Source organism: Ptychodera flava, chromosome 11 (genome assembly GCF_041260155.1).
Source record: "Ptychodera flava strain L36383 chromosome 11, AS_Pfla_20210202, whole genome shotgun sequence".
NCBI lineage: Eukaryota > Metazoa > Hemichordata > Enteropneusta > Ptychoderidae > Ptychodera > Ptychodera flava.
Window position 1 is genome coordinate 3,004,257 of NC_091938.1, and position 7,335 is coordinate 3,011,591.

Here is a 7,335-nt window from a genome sequence, read left to right on the forward strand (position 1 = left end):
AGATCAATTTCACTGTTCTTATCTGCATAGCAGTGTAAGACACTTGTGGTGTTCTGTGTAAGTTGTGTCAAGTAGAAGTTTACCATACACGTTTCTCATATTTCAATTTTATGTACAAGAGATATCTGGATGAGGAGCAGACTGATTTAGGGAGTGAATTACTTTTGCACCATCTAACTTGCCTAAATCCTTTACATTGTCATTATGCAAAAAGGATTCAGATGGAAATATCTTGTATGTTTGGTGTTACTCATTCCAATATGTTATGGCATTCGTAAAGGATAATATGGCTCTTTAAAAAGGTTGATTTGCTCCTGTGATATGTTGTAATTTTTGCTGTTACAGGGCAAGTTGCATACAGGAAAGGATGTACTTTACTGTGATGAACCCCTCATTAAAATCTTGATCATTTCATTGCGACATAAAATCTGAAATATGTTTTCCGGTGTCTGTCATTGCAAAATGAAATGAATGGCTTATGTAATAAATTTTTAACAAAATTGTATTACTGTTGCCCTGGGCAGCATACCTCCTTAGAATATGAGAGAATCATGTTATCAAATTTCGGGCTCATGGTGACAATTTGTGCTTTTACATCTTTTTCGTAAACCATTATGAGATCAAAACAATTTTTTGCTCACATTTGGTATACCAGCATGGATATATATAGAGCTTACCGTATATGGTAGGTTGGTGGCGTATGTGTATCCGTGTGTATGTATGTATGTACCCCCTGTATGTACCATACAAGTGTGCATGTCCACCAACATCAAAAACTGCAAAAACCACATCACATACTCTCTTAGTATCCAGAGTTGAAGAAGTAAATTTGTTCAAATGATCGTGTTCATGTCAAAATATGTAAATAAGGTAATGCCAGGCAAAAACATGCAAATTGCTAAAGTTCTGTAACCACAAGCCAGATTTGCTTTAACCCTTTCACCACTATGGTTTTCCCAAATCCATTGTTTTCTATGGTAGAGTTGGACCTGTATACAGGGAACTGGGGGTGAAAGGGTTAAACTTACTATGTGGGTTTCTTTAGGTGACTTTCATTGGATTTGTCCAATTTGTGGTGAAATTACAAAATATTTTGGGGCAATTTTTCCTGTTTTCAGTCAAAAAAGTCATCCTCTCTGAAACCACTCGTTAAAATGTTTTGAAACTGGGTATGCATAATCCTAGGGTTTACCTCTGACAGATTTTGTTCACATTGTGATAAAAGTTGGGGGCAATTTTTCCCATTTTGGTCAACAAATAGTCAACTGCTTGTCTGATTGCTTAGCAACTTAGATACACGATCCTAGGCCTAGACCTCTGACAGATTTGTTCAAATTATAGTAAGATTTTCATATTTGTATTTAGGGGTAGTGTTTCCCAATTTTTGTCAAAAAATCACTTTTCTGTTTGCTTTGAAACTTGATGTGCTTGGTATTGCAATACAATATTAACAGAAGATATCTTTACTTTTGTATGGTAGATTGTATCACTAATTTTGTTGTATCAGGTTGCATTGTGTTGTATGTGTGTGTGCTTATTGCAAACGTACCAACCATTACAGGCTTTCCCTTGGCAGTTGATGTAAGGTGCATCAAAATGTGCTGAAACACACGTGACATTATGAATATTACAAGCTAAGTCCTATAGAAGTTATTAAATATTGCACATACACTCACTCGGGCCTGTCACATCTAACCAAATGTGAGCAAAGTGTCATTGATGCTATCTTTTTACTTCTCTCAGTACTGACAATTTATTTTTCCAAAAACCCTTGTGCCTCAGAAATAACAGTTCTCCCCAACAATTGATTCCATGCATATGTGTTGCTCATTTTATGTAACAATTCAGCTGTTCACCACAGAACTATGTATGGTTTGGCTTCAGAAAGGTTTACTCGTACTCGGTCACTAATTGGCCCACTTGTTTCCTCTATGCCTACTAGACTTTTGACCAAGAAATTGCAGATAAATTTGGACTTTTAAATGTATTTTTTTCAAGCAGGGCTTTTGACCTCAATCACTTTTGACCTATCATTTTGTAGAAGATATAGAATTGACCTATGTCAACATAGATACCTATGTATTTGGCAAAAAAATGTATACTTTTGAGTGCCATTTTACGGAAGATTGTAAAATGTTTGCTTTGTGGTGGGGTGATAACCACTCCAATCAAAGTTTGAACTTTTTGTATCCAACCAACAGCAAGGTCAGGTTTTTCCGTGCAACATTTTTGAGTCCTGTTATCTTTTCTTTCGCATGAATGAAGTTTGTTTACATAAATGTTACAATATTTTGTTTAATTTTTATAGTTTTTATATGATATTGGTGGTATCAAAGTAACATTTTTGCAGTATCTGTAAGATTGATTTCGTAAAGTCTTATCAAATTTTCAGAAAATTTGTTGCTTATTGATGACTGAAATCTGATGTCATCGTATGTTGGTAATATTGTCTCATGTAGTTTATATGTCAGTGAAAAGTTCATATGGTTTATGAATAAAGTCTATTGATATGAATATTGCCATAAGTGTGTCTGTGGTGGAATGAAACTAGTGCCCAAAGTCAAGGATTTCCCTATCATTTATAGGATTCTTTGTACAGGTATTTGGCAATTGCCCAATATCCTCTGTACATCAAAAACTCGCAAACCGCTGCACTTTTTAGCTTGGTATCTGGTGTGTGGACACATCCTGGGCTATAGATGGGATTTTGTTCAAATGAAGTTTGCATTGCCCAAATTATGCAAATAAGCTTAAAAATGTGAAAATGGCCAAAAATTAATAATTCAAGAACTGCTGTTTTGATGGATTTGAAAGTTAGTATGCAATTTCCTTAGGTGGGCCTTAAATAGTTTTATGTATATCGTGAAAATATCTTAAACTTTGAATTTTTGCTAATTTTTTGGTGATTTTCCTCATTGTAAGTAAAAATTATTCTTCTCTTAAACAGCCTGCCCAGTTTCATTCAAGTTTGGGTTGGATGTTTGCAAGGGTGTTACCCTTCCAGTTTGTTGAAATTACGACAAAATTGGCAAAACTACCTGAATTTTTTGGCAATTGTTTTTGGTCAAAAAATCTTTAAAAATCTTTTTTCTTTAAAACCGCTGGACAGACAGCTTTTATATTTGGTATACAGGTGCCTACGGATGACAGATGTAGAAATTATCCTGAAATATGCAAGTTTGTATTTTAAAGACAATTTTGTCATTTTTGGTGAAGAAAATGTGTTCTCAAAAACTGCTTGCCTGATTGCTGTGTAATCTGCCATAAAAGTCCCGACAGATGTTATTAGATAAATCTTCTGCTCAAAGTGTTGGAAAACCTCCAAATTTGTATATCTTCGGTAATTTTCTCGGTCTCTGACCTTAAATGACCTATACCAACCAAGGATATGTTTTGAAAGTGTTTCAGGCTATGAACATAATTTTATCATATTTGGTATCAATTTGTAGTGAAAGTTGATCCACAAAACAAAGCTAAGGTTATTTTTTCATTGCAGACCGATTTTTGCAGCTTTTCCATGTAAGACACACAAGAACTGATAAAAAATTTGGTTCCAGGATAATTCAAGATGTCATAATCACCCCCTCCCCAGTGGAATGCATTTCACTACCTGTAACTAAAGTGCTGTTTACATTAGAATGATAGCGCTGATAGCACGAATTTTAAAATCCCCAAGGTTGTAAATAGTTCACATATTTTACACTTCCTGCCATCTGGCCATTGTAGCTCTTACTGTTAACATGGTCAATACCAAGGGGTGGGACATTTGATTTGATATGGGGGGTGTCTAGACGATTGATGAGCTGCATTATTTTTTTTTAAACTGATCCTTTGCAAATTATTTTGTCCAACTCTCCCACCTTTGCTTTTTGTTAAGCCTTCTCTGGCTGATTTTTATTAACATTTGCTTATGTATGTAGAATCTGCTTGTCCCATTGCTATAAAGGTTGATATGCATGTTCCTAAAGTTGACCTCCAGTACCTAAGTTGCAGACCTTATTTGCTTTTGTCATTCTTGTTTTTCTGGTTTAAATATTTCTTGAATGGACAAATTCAAATCGAATAAGAGCACAGTGTCATTGACGCTATTTTAAAGCTACGCTTCGTACGTAGTCTGTGCCTAGTCACGTAGTCTGAGGAACTTGGAGAAACCAGTTAGAACAGCCTGAAAGCACAGAAAGTCATCAAAATAGGTGGAACCTGGAAAATGTGCACAGAAACAGGTATTCTATACTTCTTATTGCAATGCCACACTTCCGGTTTAAACTGCTGTAAAATATGACGCCCCCAATTGTCTATTGTAACATTTGAACACTTCCTGGCCAAAATCATTTGTGAAACTTCGCCCCACCTCCCGTCATTTCGACCGACCCCTCGCTGTAAAAAGACGACTTGAGTTAACAAAAGCCCACATCCTAATGGACTTAGATAGAGTGCCTCACGTGAGAATTTCTGTCTCACACAGCAATTGTGATACATCCCGGTCCACTTGGGCCCGAGGTTATTTTTTCTGATTTCTTTCGATATTTGCAAAAATTACAGTTATCGTGTTTACTACAGAAAACAACATCCTCGTAAATGACTATCATTCCCCGTTGAAAAAAAATGTAGTCAACATCATATCTTTACCATATCCTGTGCGAAACGAGTTTTATTTCCCTCTGTCACACCTCTCACACAATCATGTTATAGTTATTTGTGATGCACTAGTTGAAAAGTCACATTAAAGTGGTAATGGCCAATTCAAACATTTGTCACCAACTCGGTGCGAGAATAACCTAAACACGTTCACTTTGAAATGTTGTCTTGGATAAGTGCTATACTGGTAGTTCGGGTTTAGAGTGCGTGACCTCCCATTCGTCAAATAATATGCACGCCTTTTTCGAGGTAACGGCGAATGACCAATGAGTATTCATCAAACGAAACTATGTTTCGTTCACGTGATAATAAATGTATCGATACCACGATGGTATTCTAATAGACTCCAGCGTACTATAAGGGCTTGAGAAAACGTAGCTCTACAAATTTGAGACGGATCGACCTTCAGATTTTGCTGACAAAGCCGAATGAATACTTTCGTCGCTTTGACGAGCTAGAGAGATCTAAGTTGTACTTTTAGAGCTGTTCATCATTTCATGACTTATGTTTGCTATGAAAGTTGTTTACCAACATGAAACATGCTGAAATACTGGTCAACTGCACCCAACCTCACCTATAATTGAAGCAAAACAAGAGTAACATTCAGTGAAATAGTTTAGGATCTCTACACCGTTAAACCAATTTAGTGTGTAATGTTGGGAGTACTCTTTTATAAAGTTTGAAACCCCATGCAAGCTTTTGTGCTGGGACCCCGATTTGCGGTGCCTTTCGTACAGATATGGATAGCAGTTTATCACTTACACTGCAACGATATGTACTGGTCATATGTAGGAAATCAAGTCGGAATTTGGAATTGGAGTAGTTTATTTTGTATGGAGATCACAAACAAAGTCAAATGTTTGCGTTCAGCAAAGGGGCAATTCAAACCGCTATAAAGTTAAGGTAAAGGGCGACGAATTCGGACGCGCACACGCTTTAGAACGTTTCTGCGCAGATTTAACTCCAGCCTGCCTCAAATGGGTTATTTTGTAGCGCATATATTTAACATCACCTGTCATTGTTGAAATCGCGCTTTTACCTAATTTTTTGACCCAGTGTCTTAGAAATACATATGACCTATAACCTTGTCATATTTTGACCCCCTAGGAAGCTGTTTTTTATTCAATATGAGCGAAAAATTAACATTTCTCTCCCATTTATATGGCGCAAATTACCCATTCACCTGGAGATATTGTAAAAAGTAGCGTGGTGACACCCATTTATTAAAAGTGTAAACTAAATGGTATTATGTCAGGAGTTTATTCGCCAAGTTTGGTCAAAATGACACCATTCAAAGCGACAGGAAGAAAGTTCGAAAATTATCTAGTGATATAATTTCGATATATCATTTTGTAATCGATACTTATGTTAAAATTTCTTCACAAACGTCATGAAAACTATACATTCGATAGATATGGATCTTAAGTCTTGGTATTTATTAAAATTAACTCATTTCCTAAGCGTTTTATAATTGCTTTCTTTAGTATAAGTGAATTATATCATTTTTATTTATTTCTAACCACGCCATTTTAACGTCCGTTTCCATGGAAACGAGTATGGTGACCCCAATTTTTTATTTCATTTTTGCACTTGCACAACTTTCAAGAATGTTTGTGCAAAGTTTCAAGAAAATGACACCACAACTTAATTTTGACGTAATTCGTAGTACTTCACCTTAAGCATCAACATCAATTGTACATACAGTGACGTTATGCTAGTATTCTATGTATTCTTGATGTAACAAAAGGTCAACAAAAACCGACCTGACCCTTCAAAGGCTGACTACCACTGAACTCTTATTCAAAAAGCAGATCATGAGGAACTCCTTTAGATAAGCGTAAAGTTATTAATGAGAAGGCAATTCTTAACGACGACATGGGGCTGAATTTTCGCTGCGTCTATGATCACACACAGTGAAACATTCAAGCCTTTAAAGGTAGATCGCGCCTCGGGGACAGATATTCGGACTCCCAAACTTTTACCATTCACTTCCGATATACCACTTGAGGGGGTTCATTTTAAAGCTCTTGGTGTAGGAAAACTTTTTACAGGCTTAGGTTTTCGAAATTCGAAAATTTTATATTTCTTCATAGAGTAAACACAGGGATGATGGCAATTTTGAATTTTAAATATCAGTAAATCTTGGGTTATTTGTTTCTCTAGTACCAAATTTGTACGGTGACCCCCTATTTTTATTCTTGATTTTGAAAGAGAATGATTGAACGATTCCTTGAGGGAAGTTTGAGCAAAAGTTTAAGTCTTTCACTTTCGAGGCGCATACTAAGTCATGTTATAAGAGCATGTTATAATCTACATGATAAAAAATCAATGACATTTATGCTGCTATGTAAACATTGTGTATGAGGTCTAGTCCTGCTGCTCTTGGGAGGCAAAGAGCTGGTCCATCAAAGTTCGTGATAGTATTTGCAACCGTGGTTCTCGAGCTTTGCAAACACAAGGTCGATTCTGAATTAAGATTGAATTTCGCATAGTCTGAAAGCTACGGCGAGGTTCTGGACTAGTTTGCATTGTAGGTGGAAACTATTTTCTGATCATGATCTAGCTCACGCACGTTTTTAGCTTATCCCGTTCCATTGGCCGTCGACAATCTGATTCAAAGAGTATGGAGAAATGTGTTCGGTCTTTCAACTAATCTAAGAGAAGAAACTCAAATATATGGATAATAATAATAAAAGT